Source organism: Sus scrofa, chromosome 4, assembly GCF_054392235.1.
Source record: "Sus scrofa isolate SSC_HxYL_T2T_F1_AM1 chromosome 4, Sscrofa_HxYL_maternal_Yorkshire_Landrace_v2.0, whole genome shotgun sequence".
Lineage (NCBI taxonomy): Eukaryota > Metazoa > Chordata > Mammalia > Artiodactyla > Suidae > Sus > Sus scrofa.
Genome location: NC_139386.1, coordinates 30,967,662 through 30,985,503, shown reverse-complemented (window position 1 = coordinate 30,985,503; position 17,842 = coordinate 30,967,662). Strand labels below are relative to the sequence as shown.

Below are 17,842 nucleotides of genomic sequence, written 5' to 3'. Positions count from 1 at the left end.
CCTTAAAACAAAGAAAGACCTTTTTTCCAGAGAATCACTAATCCACCTGTGAAGAAAAGAAGGGAATACTTTTGATTCTCGGTTATTAGCTCTTCGGCAAAAGTAAATTTAGCAGATCAGTAGTTGATACCTGAGAAGCGTGGAAGTGACTTGCTGAGGTGTGATGAGCTATGGAAACAGGGCGATCTCAGTGAGTGTTAGAGAATAAGGGCAAGGATTAACACAGAGTAGCTGAAATGCAGAGCAGTCCGAGAGGGATCCCAGGGAGTGAACAGAGATCTTAAAGGGGGAAGAGGAGATACACACCATACCATGTGGGGCTAAGATACCAACCTTTCACATAGGGCCAGTGTGTATTGCTTGTATTGGCTCTTGGCTCTTACATGTATCACCTGTTTTATCTTGAGCATATCCTATGAGTTATGTATTTTTTATCTCCATTTAACCAGTGAGCAAGTTAAGGCTCAGATAGGTCAAGCAGCTTGCCTGAGTTCCCACAGTTAGCAACTGATATACCAGGGATTTCAGTCCGTCTTCTTTCTAAAAGCAGAAGTCTGTCTGCTTATATCACTGCCTTCAGTGAGTAAAATGATCCTCTCTTTTAAAAGCAAAATTAGGGGAGTTCCCGTCGTGGCGCAGTGGTTAACGAATCCGACTAGGAACCATGCGGTTGCGGGTTCGGTCCCTGCCCTTGCTCAGTGGGTTAACGATCACGGCGTTGCCGTGAACTGCGTTGCTGTGGCTCTGGCGTAGACTGGTGGCTACAGCTCCAATTCGACCCCTAGTCTGGGAACCTCCATATGCTGCGGGAGCAGCCCAAGAAATAGCTAAAAAGACAAAAAAAAAAAAAAAAAAAAGCAAAATTATTTCACCATTTTGATAGCTACCCAGGTGATGGTCCTGAGCCCTTTGGAGAGAATTTTTTAGCTTGAGAGACACTGTTCAGCAGCTAAGGTTCTATTTGGAGATTACTATGAATATTACCTAACCTGAAATCCTAAAAGGAAATAAATTCACAAGAAAACAGACTGTGAGTAGCCTAAAACAAGTGTTTGTTAAACTGATGGAGCACCTGACAGGGGAACATATATTCTCCACCCCTCCCCCACATGGGTTTATGTTACTCTTCATAAGGCAATTCCAGGAAGTTTTGGAGGCAAAGCTTCCAAAACATGCAATTTTTATTCAGAACTGAAAAAGATGATAAAAACAATGGGTTTCTTCTTCCTAATCTATAGTTCTGCAAAGTTTATTGAGAAAAATGATACATATCCATGTAGTCACATATATATAGTCATAAAATTATTTTTTCTTATTATATGTCCACTGTAAGTTAGGCTTTTTTTTTTTTAAACAAATTCCATTCCCTTCAGTAAAATTGTGGTAGCATTTTTGCATACAAATAGATTCAGTTTAAATAAATGTTTCAAATATATCATGGTGTTAGCAAAAGTCAGAAAGTAATATCACTACAAGAAACCAAATTTCATATAGGCTTGAGGTCTAAGCTGAGACCCAATCAGTTTATCTTTGTTTTTCTTCTAGATTTTATGCTGATGAATTATTTCATTTTAACTACCTATGTGTGGGGGCGAGAGATTGATTAATGAATTCCCTGAGAGAAGATATTGAACATTATGTACAAGTGAAAGAAAAGAGAAAAACCAAAAAAACTGTATAGAAATTATGTAATTCTTAGCCACAGCGATTTCTTTAAAAATTTATGAAAAGATTCTGCCGTCCTTAGGTGAGTTGATTTCTTCAGACACAAGTAGGTAAATTTCTCCCTGTAGATACTCATTGGTCAGCTGATATTACGTCATATCAGCTTAGATTTGCTTAGGAAAACAGGCCACTCTAGGTATTTGAACAAGAAAAGACTTAATGCAAGGAATTAATGCCTACAAAGCTATGGAAAAGGCTGGGCACAAAGGTCAGAGAGAACTATTTCTGGTCTTGAAAAAAAAACAGACGTGCCAGTTTGACAGGAAGCAAGATCTCAGCTTGTCTGCAGCTCTGGGATAAATGATTTTAGAGACACAGGAGGAGCCTCTGAAAACTTCGCCTTGCCGTCCACCCACAAGTCTGACTTTGCCACTGACAAAGGAAAGTTTCCTTCTCTTCTCCTTTCCCAGTCTTTATGAGTAACTCTTACCAATGGATCTAAATGGAAAGCTTACTAACTGGAGACTATAGACAAATCTAGCTTTTAGGCTTTGAGCCCTTTAAGCCATTGTCCCTAAAAGGTCAGGGATGGTACTGTATTGATATCTCTACAGTAGAGAGAATGCTGGGCTGTTCCTCTAAGTCTTAGGTGGTATTAGGCCTTCTCTCTGAAGGACTAGCTTGAATAATGTTGAATGAGTCAGCATTCTAAATGTATATATATCCTTTCTCATCCTGCCTCCTCATTTCAGGACAAGCCTTTTTTACTTCCCTTTACAAGATGATGTTTTTGTCAAAGCATATAATCCAAAGGGAGACAGATATGTGCAACACACAGGTAATAAAGAAGTTACCTAGCAACCAATAGTATTGGAAAAATCAGCTTTCTTTTGCCTTTTATGAGCACTTTTAGTAGCAAATCTGATCACATTAAAAAGAGGAACAAATAGGAACATATTTTGTTGTGTTCAGTTATATCTTGTTTTAGAAGGTAAAAGTTTATGGAAATGCTCTTTAAGATGTATCTGAGTTTTCAACTGATGAAAACTCAGATACACCTTAGCTCTCATGGAGGAAGCCTCAGAGCAAAGGGCACTGCTTTTCTTGGGGTGTCAGACTTTTTGACTAGCACAAAAGTATGTAAAAGGTTTCTATGTTTCCCTGCAAATAAAAATGAGGGGGAAAAAAAGATGATTTAGCAGAACCATTGACCTCCGTCCATTAGATACTAGAAGCACAACCCCCAGTGTGACAACTGAAAATGTCACCAGACATTGCCAAGTATCCCCTGGGAGAAAAGTCCCCCCTGGTTGAGAAACACTCTTCTAGACAATTCAGTATAATACAAAGTGGAAGTTGGAAATAGAGTGACTGAAAGGGAGACATCATTATTATTTTAGATAATTGTCTACCTGCTAAAATCAAGACATTCAATTAAGAACTTGTATGAAGAAAGACTTCAATAAAGTAGGTGCCGGGAGCTGTGGTGTAGGTCACAGATGTGGCTCGGATCCAGCATTGCTGTGGCTGTGGCGGCAGCTGGTGGCTGCAGCTCTGATTCAATTCAACCCCAAGCCTGGGAACTTCCATATGCCACAGGTGAGGCCCCAAAAAGCCAAAAAAAAAAAAAAGTATATGTACAAAAATCAATAACATCAAGTTGGGAGATGTAGTTTAGAATTCCCTTTTATAATAGACAACACACAAAACAAAAAGCTAGAGAAAAACACAAGTGAGAAATGTATGGGCATTATAAAAAGAAAAGAATGACAATATTTTTTGCTCTTCCAGGTCCTAAAGCATCCCATAAACCTGTAATAGTCAAAATAGTATCTAACAAATAAATAGTCCAGGAGAGCAGAGTAAATGGCCTCAAAACTGAGCTAATTGACCTAAAAATTAGTTTTGAAAGATAACATCACAAAGAAGCAGATAAAGTAGGAAATGATATTGAATGATTGCTGGTATAATCTGAAAGAAAACTGTTAAATCTGTCCCACTTTACATTTCAATAAAATTGATATTGACTTTTCCAGGTCATTCTGTAGATCTTTCTTCTACCCAAGGGCTGTTCTTTCTCCTTCATCAGCCCACTGGACACTCACTCCTGACTTATCAGAGCCTTTCCTCCTCTGACTTCTGCCATATCTGGAGGTTCCCCTCTTATGTAATTCCACTCCAGGGCGTGCTCAGCTTTTATCATGTCTGTTTACTTAGCTCTCTTCTCTGCTAAACACTTCACTCCTTGTAACTTCTATCACTGCATTCCCAGGCTTTAGCATAGTGGATTTGTTATTTGCAAAGTAGGCTTACATATTTTTAAATTGTGATAACACACCCATACCATTAACTTTACCATTTTAAGCAGTTTTAAGTGTATGTCGCAGTGGCATTGTCTCTCATACTGTGTGTAATTGTCACCCCCATTCATCTCCAAAATACCTTGCATCTTGGGAAACTGCAACTCAATACCAGTTAAACAATAACTCCCTATCTGTTCTTTTGCATATATACCCAGAAGTGGAATTGCTGGGTTGTATGATAATTCTATTTTTAATTTTTTGGGGAAACATCATACTGTTTTTCATGGTAGCTGTTCAATTTCACATTCCTAACAGTAATGCGCATGAGTGCCACTCTCACCACATCCTCTGCCAACATTTGTTTTTTATGGTTTTTTTGGTAATAGGCATCCTAATGGGTATGAAGTGGTATGAATCATTCATTTTTCTATCTTAGCAATTATCTGATTCACTCATTTTGCCACAAGTAAACACTGAGTCAGAGAGTGTTGAGGTTAAGTGGCTACTTAAGATGCCTCCTGATGTGGCCTATCCATTGCTTCTCCTACCAAGCCATTGTGTCCCTCTGGTCACACAGGTAGACACAAAGAGGGGCAGACCAGAACCTTTCCTTTTAATTTCACTGTTGTCCATCTCCTGCTTTATGGCTGAAGATTTTCTAATCTCTCACTGTAAAAAAGAGAGATAACAGGAAAATTATGAGACCATGGAGGAAACAACTATAAAAATGTGCCTACAGGGGTTCCCATTATAGCTCAGTGGGTTAAGAACCCGACATAGTCTCTATAGGGACGTAAGTTCGATCCCTGACCTCGCTCAGTGGGTTAAGGATCAGATGTTGCTGCAAGCTGTGGCATAGGTCACAGATGTGGCTCGGATCCAATGTTGCCATGGCTATGGTGTAGGCCTGCAGTTGCAGCTCTGATTTGACCTCTAGCCCAGGAATTTCCATATGCCACAGGTGCAGTTGGAGAAAGTAAAAAAAAAAAAAATTGTGATTATAGGTAACAGTACTGTACTATGCACTGAATTTTTTGCTAGGAGAATAGATATCATGTTAAATATTAACCACAATAAAAAAAAGTTTTCTGGGAGTTCCCGTCGTGGCGCAGTGGTTAACGAATCTGACTAGGAACCATGAGGTTGCGGGTTCGATCCCTGCCCTTGCTCAGTGTGTTAACGATCCGGCGTTGCCGTGAGCTGTGGTGTAGGTTGCAGACGCGGCTCGGATCCTGCGTTGCTGTGGCTCTGGCGTAGGCTGGTGGCTACAGCTCCGATTCAACCCCTAGCCTGGGAACCTCCATATGCCGCGGGAGCGGCCCAAGAAATAGCAACAACAACAACAACAACAAAAAAAAAGTTTTCTAAAAAGCTGAATAGGAAACATGAACACATGTTGTTTTCTCCACAAAGCAGTAAAAAGAGGTGAATTGAAAAGTAATTTAGGAGTTCCCATTGTGGTGCAGTAGAAACGAATCCAGCTAGTATCCATGAGGACATGGGTTTGATCCCTGGCTCACTCAGTAGGTTAAGGATCTGGTGTTGCTGTGAGCTGTGGTATAGGTCGCAGATGCAGCTCCAATTCGACACCTAGCCTGGGGACTTCCATATGCCATGGGTGTAGCCCTTAAAAAAGGTAATTAATACTGTGGTCTCAAAAATGAATTGATAACCAGCTGAAGAGGCTTTAATTTATTAGTATAAAGTATATTGAGGGCTTCAAAGAAGCAGTTTTCAGGAAACTGCTACATGTAAAAGCTGAATTTATTTGCAGGTTGTGTATTGCCTATTTCTTTTGTCATTTTCTATTATTATGAAGAGATTTGGATTTGATTTTTAGGGATCTCAAAATATTTGGGGATTCAGAGGTAATGTCGTCTGTGAACATTATAAAACGTGCCATTTTCTGGCAGCCCAAAACCAGCTGCAGAAAAAGAACTGCTTGTCTAAATATCCAGTCACAGAATCCTTCCCCGTCACTGGAATTTATCACAACACAAAAATAACCCCAGCGCATTCATGAATATATTAAAGCAGCATAAAGCAGCAGTCCTGTTGTCAGCAAAGAATACACCTGGCTCAAAGTCACAGTCACAGGGAAAACCAGCAGCAGTGATGTGAGTCTAAGCTGTGGGCTTCCATCTCCTCCAGGGAGCTGGAACAGCCTGCATGGAAGCAGTGTTCCATGAAACAGGGGAAGTGGTGATGTCACCAACCTGACTGCACAACTCTCAGAGCACCCTGGACTTTCCCATCAGAAAACCTACCAAACATTTTTAAGTTATTAAAATATAGTTTATTTACAGTGTTGTATTAATTTCTGCTGTCCAGCAAAGTGATACAGTTATATATATATCTTTTTAAAATATTATTTTCCATTATGGTTTATCACAGACTATTGAGTATAGTTCCCGGTGCTATACAGTAGGACCTCATTATTTATCCATTCTGTGTGTAATAGTTTGCATCCACCAAACCCAAATCCCTACTCATTCCTCTCGTACCCTCCACTCGCATGGCAACCACAGGTCTGTTCCCTATGTATGGGAGTCTGCTTCTGTTTCATAAAAGTTCATTTGTGCTATATTTTAAATTTTACATACAAGTAAAATTTGTATGGTATTTTTTTCCCTGTTGGACTTACTTCACTTGGTATGGTAGTCTCTGGTTCCATCCATGTTGCTACAAATGGCATTATTTTATGGCTAACTGGTAGTCCGTTGTATGTAGGTACCACATCTTCTTTATTCATCCATTGGTGGACATTTAGGTTGTTTCCATGTCTTGGCTATTGTGAATAGTGCTGCTATGAACATAAGGGTGCATGTATCTTTTAAAATTATATTTTTTTTCCAGATACGTGCCCAGGAGTGAGATTGCTGGATCATATGGAAACTCTACTATTAATTTTTTGAGGAAACTCTGTACTATTTCCCATAATGTTTTTGCCAATTTACATTCCCACCAACGTGCAGGAGGGTTTCCTCTTCACTATACCCTCTCCAGCATTTATTTGTGGACTTCTTAATGATGGCCATTCTGACTGGTGTGAAGTGGTCCTCCATTGTAGTTTTGTTTTGCATTTCTCTCTGTAATAATTAGTGATGTTGAGCATTTTTTCATGTGCCTGTTGACCATTTGTATGTCTTCTCTGGAGAAATGTCTGTTTAGTTTTTCTGTCCATTTTTTTATTGAGTTGTTTCTTGTTGTTTGTTTTTGAGTTACATGAGCTGGTTGTATATTTTGGAAATTAAGCCCTTGTTGGTCTAATTGTTCGCAAATATTTTTGCCCATTCAATAGGTTGTCCTTTCTTTTTGTTTATGGTTTCCTTGGCTATGAAAAAGCTTGTAAATTTGATTAGGTCCCCATTTGTTTATTCTTGCTTTTATTTCTATTGCCTTGGGACGCTGACCTAAGAAAATTGGTATGATTTATGGATTTATGTCAGAAAATGTTTTGTCTATGTTCATTTCTATAAGTTTTAAATGTCATGTCTCATGTTATCTTTAAGCCACTTTGTATTTATTTTTATGTATGGTATGGGGGTGTATTCTAGCTTTATTAATTTGCATGTGGCTCTTCCTAACATTACTTGCTGAAAGACTATCTTTTCCCCATTGTATATTCTTGCCTCCTCTGTCAAAGATTAATTTACCATAGGTGCGTGGGTATATTTCTGGGCTCTCTGTTTTGCTGCATTAATCTGGATGTCTGTTTTTGTGCTAATACCACATGATTTTGATTACTGTAGCTTTGTAGTATTGTCTAAAGTTGGGAGGGTTATTCTTTCTCTCTTTCTTTCTTTCTTCCTTTCTATATAATGATTTTAATTTTTTTCCATTATATCTGGTTTATAGTGTTCTGTCAGTTTTCTATTGTACAGCATGGTGACCCAGTTATACACCAGTCAGAATGGCCATCATTAATAAGTCCACAAATAACAAATGCTGGAGGGGGTGGGGAGAAAAGGGAACCCTCCTGCACTGTAGGTGGAAATGTAAGCTGATACAACCACTATGGAGAACAGTATGGAGGTACCTTAGAAAACTATACCTAGAACTACCCTATGACCCAGCAATCCCTCTCTTGGGCATATATCCAGACAAAACTTTCCTTGAAAAAGATACATGCACACTCATGTTCATTGCAGCACTATTTGCAATAGCCAAGATATGGAAACAACCCAAATGTCCATTGACAGATGATTGGATTAGGAAGATGTGGTATATATACACAATGGAATACTACTCAGCCATAAAAAAGAACAAAATCATGCCATTTGCAGCAACATGGATGGAACTAGATACTCTCATAGTGAGTGAAGTAAGGGAGGGTTATTCTTTATTCTTTTTCCCCAGGATTGCTTTGGCACTTCTAGGTCTTCTATAGTGCCATAAACATTTTAGGATTATTTTTCCTAGTTCTATGAAACGTGTCATGGGTAATTTGATAGGAATCACATTAAATCTGTAGATTGCTTTGGGTGGTATGGCCATTTTCATGATATTGATTCTTCCAGTCCAAGAGCATGGGATATCTTTCCATTTCTTTGAATCATTGTCAGTTCATTTATTAAGATTTTATACTTCTCAGCATATGTCTTTCCCTTCCTTGGTCAAAAACACACCAAACATTTTTGAAATGACTTTCCTCTTCATCAAGACCATAATCTCCCAGAAGTGAGGCGTCTTGGCTGCTTTGTTCATCACCATCTCCCCTGCACATTGCTTATAGGTAGTCACATAGGAAACACTCAGTAGATACTTGCTGACTTTTGTGAGTAAATGAATGTTAGCAAATATTTATGAGCATGATTAGGAGAGTTCTAATTTTATTAAACTCTTGAGTATTATTTATATGCATGACACCAAGTGTTCTTTCTTACTAATGCCTTATTATATCTGTGTATAAAATAGTATGATCACCTAAACGAGAAACTAAAGGTATAAATGATAAGGGTCAACTATTCACTATCCACATTGGAGACCCTCCTGTGTCCTGTTACTCCTGCCCTTGGGAAAAACATTGTTTGGCAGTGGTCATGTTGAATATAACCAGTATTACTGAATTCTTACTATTTGGTTGGCATCATGCTAATAAGCTTGTCTTAGATATCTGAATTAATCCATACAATGCTATATGATGAGGTTGATGTTACCATCTTTCCCATATTCCTGTGGCTTCAATTGCTTACATATCTCCTCAAAGTCACAATGCTACTAACGAAATGTGACTTGGAAAACAGTGCTATTAGTCCTGGGCTCTGCTGCTAATATGATAAACTCAAACTGCTCTCCTCTGAGCAGAGGATTCCAGTACAGAAAGATAGTGTAGTCACAGTTCTCCAAACATTCAGGTTACACTGTAGACAAAGAACAAGGACCAAAATCTAAGTATATAACATAGCAGCATTCCATCTTCTCACTAGGAAGACTTCAGAAGCCTCACCCATCCAGGATTTCACCTGTGGGGGAAATAAATCCATCTGCTGGCAACAGTTCCTAAGCCAAACTAAGTGAGGATGTCCAAGTGGTACAGAAAACAGTGATCACCACGTTTAAGCTCTCAGTTGTTCCTTTAACCTAAAATGATCCTCTCTTCTAACCCCCAGCTGATTAGTTGTCTATTAATACTCTCAAACTTAATTCCAGTGCTACCTCTCCTGTGCAACTTTCTCCCAGTCCCCAAATTAATCTTTCCTTTTCTGTATCCCCATTCTGTTGTACCTTTGTTTACCTGGGCTTTTAATTGGAGTAATGAAATTCGAATAGTTTACCATCAGGAGCAATTACATTTTAAAATAAGTACGTAAATTATCCAGAAAATCCACTCATTCCAGGGTACTCTATTTCTTTTCAGAACCAGATAAACTCTGGTATCCAACAAACCAGCAATGTAGGGTTCAGTCATTGCTATGATTAGGGAATATTTCTTGATGAAATAAGCAAAATTTAGTGGAAACATAACAATTAACAAAAGGAATGAGCCACAGGAAAAGTCCTCTTCTGTTCAAACACAGTTGGGTACGAAAATGTATTAATGTATTTTTTAAGTGTATTTTTAAGGACAAAAATATTAAAACCTCTTAATTAGCTATTTGCTTAGCATTTTTTTTTTTTTTTTTTTTTTTTTTTTTTTTTTTTTTTTTTTTTGTCCTGAGGCACCTACCAGCTACTTGAATTTTGGCCTGCATTTGTGATAACAGCAGTTTAGATGCTGAGGGCTCATTGGAGTTGAGCATCTAAAGTGAGGGGGACTTCTTTGTTCTAGAGGAATCACTCATACTAGGGGGAGAGTTGTGTCGAGAGAACAGGGAGGATTTTTATATCGTTTGAGGTGCTAAAGCTTTACTTTTGATGAAAAAATGCTGCCCCCCCCCTGCCAGCTTTGTGCCTGCCTGTAGGCAGAAAGCGTGGCCAAACTCCGTGTTGGAATTGTTGCAGCTGATGTGAGGAACCGGATGGTGCTTTCTTTTAGGGGTCTATTCTAAATCATCCTATTTCTGTTTATCAAGCAAATAAATTTTGGTCATGTCCCCCAAGCTTTCATGAATATTCTGTGTGGGCAGTTCTGTTCTCTATTCTTAGGTTGTGTAAGTATGTGGACTTCAGGCCTACACTATTATTACATTAAAAAATCAAAGCTGAGTCAGTGTATTCAGGCCTCTTAGGAGTCCACAGGGAATTCAGAGACATCCAGCATTAAGCCTTCCTGGTAGAGAGCATTCCATAAGTGTAGGTGGGAGTTGGCCAAATATATTTGTGAAAAACCTGAAAATAAAAGTCATTGTGATTCCACTTACTCTCTGTGTCTTCTTGAGAGAGGATTCAGTGACTCTTGCACTTGCAAAAAATACAATATATAACTTTTCCAGGGCAAGGCTGTAACAGAGATTATGGTTAACCTGAGATTTGCTGACATGAAATTAATTTGAAAGGTGTTAAGGTCATTAGCATGAATATTTCATTTACCATCAATACCAGAGATTTCTGGAGGCACTTTAATATGCTTCTGTGTGAATGTTTCTCAAGCCTGACTGCATACGGGAGGCACCTGGAGAGTTTTAACATGTATTAGGCCCATAGTAGGTCACAGTAATATCATGTACACGCAGTAGGATATTCTAGGGGAGGGATATGAGGTCACTTCTATAGTCTAGTGTTCTTCTGTAAAGGTCTAAGCATGAGAAAACACCAGGCAGATCCAATTGAGTGGACTTCTAGGAAATGATTGGCCAGCAGGCTTCAACGTGGTTATATGAACTTCACCTTTATTTTCACGACCTAATGCAGGATCCTGAGTTACACTCTGAATTAGAAAATGGACATTAGTAGGAAGAGAGTGGTACATGACATTGGGGTAACATCGCAATGTACTTCTAGATCATTGTGTTCAATGTCCTCTGAAGTAACTGCCTTTTGCCTCTGCTGCCTTTTGAACCATATACAGTCACCAGAGAGGCACTGTGAACACCTGATTCTGAACATGTAGAATGGGGGTCTTAATCCAATTTTTATGTGGATTAATTGCCAAGTGTCTAAAGCTTAATGTGCTGTGCCATGTAAACATTTTATAGATTTAACACTGGTTAGCTGTCATATTTTGACGCCAGCAAAGTTTCAGAGGATAAAATGGTACCTTACCAACATCAAATGACTTTATAGAGGCATGAAAAGCTGTGTGTGAGTTCTGTATGTGAGGAGGAAAAAGGAAAATAAAAGTGGACTTGAAAGGTTAAAAAAAAAAAAAAAGAAGAGTGGTATTATTTGAAAAAATGTAGATTAGTTAAATATTCTATCAGTTTTAATTTCCTGATTTTGATACTTGCACTGTGGTTATAGAAGATGTTGATTTTAGAGACAGCTGGGTGAAGCTTACATGGTAAATCTCTGTACCATCATCACAGCTTTACTATAAATCTACAAGTATTTCAAAGTCAACAGTTCAAAAAAAAACTTTCAAAAAGAGTCACTTATGTCACTCCTAAATGTTCTAATTTTACTTGCCTGGGTTGAGGTCTTGGCACCGGACCTTAAAATCTCCCTATGTGATTCCACCGAACACATTGGTTGAGAAGCGGGGCCCTAAGCCAATAGTACTGAATTTGGCTGTCCATCAGAGTCACCTGGAAAAAATTGTTTTTTAAAAAATCCCAAAGTTCAGCCTTCACCACAGATTAAATCAGAATATCTATGGATTGGGACAAGTCAATGATATTTTTTCAAAGCTCCTTAGAGAATTCTGTGCAAAACATAGTTGAAAATGGCTGCTCTAACCTAATATTCCCGAATGTGCATGATCATAAGCATATCCTAGAATGTTCTATGAATGTTCTATGATCATGACAACCGCTCCAAACCTACCAAATCATTCTTCATATGAGATGAGCATTTTTTAACATCCAGCCAAGGTGAATTTATGATCAGAAAAGTTTGGCAAACATTACAAGTTATCTGGAAATGCTGAAGTTGGTCCAGATCCTGGCAATGAAGGCTGAGGCCCTACAGAGAGACCTTTTCCTTATTGTACCAGCAGAAAAAGAAAGGGTGTAAATGATGGGCTTCAGAGGAAATCCATGGATGATAAAACCTCCAACTGGGATAGAATGTAAGTTTGGCCATTATTTATCCAAGAGTGATTTCCTAAGGAAAGGGTAATGGACAGCCAGGTCCCTGACCTCACAAAGCTTGCATCCCAGTGGTAGAGGGACACACATGATACACAAGTAAGTCTATAAGTGAGCATGATAATTTCACACGTTACACTTAAAAATAATTTTAGGAGTTCCTGTTGTGGCTCAGTGGAAATGAATCTGACTAGTATCCATAAGGATGCAGGTTTGATCCCTGGCCTTGCTCAGCAGGTTAAGGATCTGGCATTGCCACGAGCTGTGGTGTCGGTCGCAGACATGGCTTGGATCTGGCATTCCTGTGGCTGTGGTGTAGGCTTGTAGCTACAGGTCTTATTCAACCCCTAGCCTGGGAACCTCCCTCCATATGCCATGGGTGCAGCCCTAAAAAGAGAAGAAAAAAAAAAAAAAACACTTAAAAATAAATTTAAAACAGTCTAAGTTCCATCAACAGATGATTGGAAAAACAAACTGTGGTGTATACATTCAATGGAATATGATTCAGCCATAAAAAGAATGAAATATTGCTACATGCTACAATGTGGATGGATCTCCAAAACCTTACGTTAAATAAGCCAGATACAAAAAGTCACATATTGTATGCCTCCATTTATATTAAATGTGCAGGAAAGGTCAGTCCATAGAGACAGAACACACATTTCTGATCACCAGGGGCTGGGGAAGGGGAATTGGGGAGCACCTGTAATGCAAATACATTTTTCTTAATGCATTTCCTTTTGGAGCTAAGAAAATATTTTGGAAGTAAATAGAAGTTAGCTGCACAACATTGCAAATGCACTGAGCCACTGAATTGTTCACTTTAAAATGGTTAGTTTTATGTTATGTAAAACCTCAGCTCAACAAAAATAGGAATAATTTTTAAAAAGCTAATATGGTAACATCATAGAGAAGGGTAGGTGGTGGATGGATACTCCAGACAGGGGCACCAGGAAAAGCATCGCCAAAGAAGTTACTTTAGAATTAAGACTTAAATGATAGAAGAAGGCAATCAGGTTAACATCAAGGGGTAAAGAATCCCATATGCAGAGAATAGCAGGTACAAAGGCCCTAAGGCAGGAGCTAACTACAGGTATTGTAGGAAGGGAAATGAGGCTGGCATAGTGAGGGAGGGGGGCAGTAGATGAAGTCATAAGGGACGATTGAGGTGGGTCATACAGGAGCCCACGAAGTATGGTAAGGAGTTTAACAACCTTCATCTGAACCTCATTTTATCTATCTATCTATCTATATATTTAAGTTGGTGTCTGTGAAAAATGGATTATTGGAGACAAGTTTGGAAGCAGAAAGACCAGCTAAGATGCTGTTTCAGTGTAGTAGGGAGGATGGTACCTTGGAGTAGAATGATAGTCACAGATAGAGATAGAAGTGAATGGATTCCAACCTCTGTGAAGGGCGTGTTGATGGACTAGGTGTAGAGATGTGAGGGTAGGAAAGAGGAAGAGGTTGGGGGTTGGGGGGGGCGGTCTCTGAGCATGTTTGCTTCCCCATTTCAGATAAGGCTGAATTTCCCAGGAGAAGGGGAATTTTGAGGAAGAATGCTGATGCTTAATACCTCTTAAGCTCCAAGGTGTCTTGGTGACCCTAGAGATTTCTGTGTCTTATCTTGGTCAATGTCAAGGGTGTCTTAGACATCGAATTAATAAATGCTAAAGATGAGTTCAGTTCTTAGTCATGACTGGCTTTATTCTAAGGAGTGAGGTATGTGTCTTATTTAATTACTTTTTTTTTTTTTTCCTGGCCTACCTGTGTCCCTGGACCATTTGGGAATTGGTATCAAGCTGAATATTTATGATAATGATTCTTTATGTGTGTTAAATTCTTATGTACATGGAGGTAGAGTAGAAATGAATAACTGAGGGAATTCTGGTTGTGGCTCAGTGGATTAGGAAACCGACTAGTATCCAAGAGGATGTGAGTTCAATTCCTGGCCTCACTCACTGGGTTAAGGATCAGGCATTGCCACAAGCTATGGCATAGGTTGTGGATGCGGCTCAGATCTGGCATTGCTGTGGCTGTAGCATAGGCCGGCAGCTATGGCTCGACCCTTATGATTTGACCCCCTAGCCTGGGATCTTCCATATGCCCTGAGTGTGTCCCTTTTTAAAGACCAAAAAAAAAAAAAGAACGGAAGTAAGGAACTGAGACAAACACCAGTGTTTTTCTATAGACATCACTAGACCAGGTCCACCGGGGGCCATCTCCCTGCGTCTTGCAAACCCTGAGAACACCTGTTTCTTTAGGAACTCAAGTGATACCCCTGCAGAGGCATTGCTGACCATTTTTTGAACCACAAGTCCTTGTTTCTCCCTCCCTCCACTGATCTTCAGTGATCGATGGTCTGAAAATCCTTAGGGAAGAAAGCCTGGTAGTTCCCGGAAGAGGAAAGACCATGCGGTCCCCAACATTTGTCCTTCCCTGTACTCTTTCGATAGCCGTACTTTCATTGAGGAAGTGGTATCATATAGCTTGCCTTCTAAAAATGCCCCCTGAAAGCCACCCTTATTACTGAAAGCATTTAGGAAGAATCACAGCTATAACTACTCTAAGTTATTTTGTAAAACTTCACATTTGACCAGGAATCTTTGCAAAGGGCTAGCATGACTTCTCCATCCTTATGAAAATATATTTGTTTTTACCGTTGTTGTTTAAAGTGGAAAATGTGTGCAAACAAATTTGGCATGTTATTTGAGGGCACTCAAGTTTTCCATATTCAGTGGAAAAAATTTTCCAATCTCTTTCCCTTGAAAACAACCAGCACCTTGCTGATAATATGGAATAATGAGTATCCTTGTCAGAAAATGGTCTTATCTGATCCTTTTCTACCTTTTGTGTAGAAAAAAATAAACTCTGCCCCACAGTCAACTATGTATTAAACTTGTGTTCTATGTCTCAATTCATTCCTTTATCTGTTAAAACAATTAGCTAATATGTGCTATGTAATATCCCCATGACTTGAGAAAATAATTTATATTTATATGCATATCTATTTTTATCTGTAATTATCCATTTATCATCTGTGTCCATTCTTGGCTTATGTAATAGTGATACGATTTGAGTAAAATAAATAAATATATATGTGTATGTATGTGTGTATATATATATATACATATACATACATACATATATATATATATAAAATATAAATTGTGTATCATTCCTAAGACTGGATGATTATTCATGGAATGGAAAACATTATTTTTTTATGAACTTGGAATTCCCTCAGACTAGGTTTCAAGCCACCTGCTCTGCTGGAAAAGTACATAAGCAGAGTCTTCTAGGAAGAAGATGTAACTAGCTTTAGTATGAAGTCCACACATCTATTTAAGCCAAGACTTTGCCTCTGAGGAAAATTTGCAATGTCCATTTGGAAAGTAAGTTCTCCAGCTGTAGTGTTATTACAGAACAGAAACAGAGCAGTGGAATTTCTCTAAATTTGGCTGAAGATAGTAACAAGAAAAAAATAGTTGGGGAAATGGTAACAGATCCAGCAGGGGGAGAGTCCCCAAAGATACCAGCTAAGCCTTGCAGCAGAATGCATATTCTTGTTGGCACCCCGGAATCTGAGAACTCTGGAAAAAAAGCATTAGGCATGACCCTTGCTGTCAGTGCTATCCTGGCAATCACAGGATTTGTCAAGCCCAGGGAAGAGAAAAAGTAGGCTGGGAACATGGGAAGAAGCAGACTGCAAGCTCCACATTCCAAGCCCTTGTTATTTGACTGTGGGTGCAATTTAGAAGGCTAAAGAAAGGGAGTAATGAAAAGGCATCACATCCTGTTCTGCATCGAGCTCTCATTTAAGACTCTACAATTTAAGCATTTCCAGGAGGAGCAAGCTGAGGTCTTGCAGTGTTGAAGAATACAAATTCTTATGTTCAGGATTATGTTATTATCTCAACATCAGAAGCCGTAGTGTTCCATGTTGAGCAGAAGCATTGCTATCAAATGCAGAATCTGCGTTTACATTCCTACTTCTGCCTTTATAATCTGTGTGAGCTGGGTGGAGTACTTATTTGCTCTCCCTTTATTTCTTCTGAGAAGCAAGGTAATTCCTCATTCATATGTTCCTATAATTAAATGAGATCATGCGTCCACAACTGAGCTTAGTAGGACATCAAATTGTCCTTGAAAAACAAAAAGATAAAGAAGGAATGGAAGGCTAACTTCAGCAAAAGCTGCCCTGTTTGTGCAAGATAACCATGCACTGCCAGGCCTGTGTTTTACACAATCTTTCCTCACCCGTTATGCAATCTCTCTGCTGGTGTTGCTCACAGACGCCTGGCTGTGTGTGTGCTCCACTGCTAAATGTTCTTTCTCACTCTGCTCTTCCTAATAGCCAGTCCGAGCTTTCCTTCCATCGCTTCAGGCCATGGCTTCCTGTTCTCTCATCTGAAACTGAGCAATTCCCTTCCCTCATTAATTTTGCAACCTTGAAGCTATTTAAGCAGTCTGAGCAAATACCCACCTGCACTTTTCTTTTTTTCTAAATTCATATGCATCAAATTTTTTCCTTTCCTTCTCACATGGAAACTCAAATTCCTTTTTCTCGTAGGGTTGGCTCTAATTGTAGTTAATGAAACGTTTTCTACATTGAGCCCTTCCAATTAATTAATTACGATTTTTTTTTCTTTTTCTACTGAAGGACCCATTACCCATTACCTTAAAAGCCAATCAGGAGGATTTAAAGAAAGTTTCCCCTTTATGGTACTTAAAACCATTTAATTTCTTGCTGTAATAAGGTAGCTAAGGCATAGGAAATAAACCCATACATAGCAGTAAGTTAGTGCTTAGTTTAAAAGGAAATTTTAATTGTAAAGCATGCAGTTAAGGGTTATGTTACTCACGGAGGCTGTTGTTCTGGCCTGGGTTTCTTCTAAATGATGACCAGTTGTCATTGACCACCAAGTCAAGTGATTATCATTTCCTGGCAGGGTTGATCTGAGGCACAGAATTAGCAAATAGGAGATTATCAGTAAAACTACTGTTTGTGGAATTCTCCCTATGTACTGGGAACTACCTTATTATAGGTAGCTCCCAAGAAGAGAGAGAAGCAAATATTTTCCCTAGATGCCACTTGTTGAATTTATCTTATAGGACCCTTTTATTCTCCATCTCTGCAGGCAGCCAAGACTGTTAAGCTAAAATGTGGCGGAAATAAACACGCACAGTCCTGAAGTGGAGTACTAGTCAAGTCAAATGCCACTCGTGTTGGTGACAGACCCCCCC

General features: G+C 39.0%; 1 protein-coding gene and 1 long non-coding RNA gene across 16 annotated transcripts in view; one reads left to right on the top strand and one right to left on the bottom strand.

The window, feature by feature from the left end:
* Positions 1 to 17,842, top strand: part of OXR1 (oxidation resistance 1) — a 519,861-nt gene that overhangs the window by 285,673 nt on the left and 216,346 nt on the right. The gene's annotated exons all lie outside the window — the stretch shown is intronic.
* The window catches only part of LOC106510005 (uncharacterized), a 77,122-nt gene continuing 76,737 nt past the window's right edge, over positions 17,458 to 17,842 (bottom strand). Inside the window, exon 3 of the long non-coding RNA XR_001308091.3 lies at positions 17,458 to 17,554. This is a non-coding gene — a long non-coding RNA (uncharacterized LOC106510005). The remainder of the gene's footprint in view (positions 17,555 to 17,842) is intronic.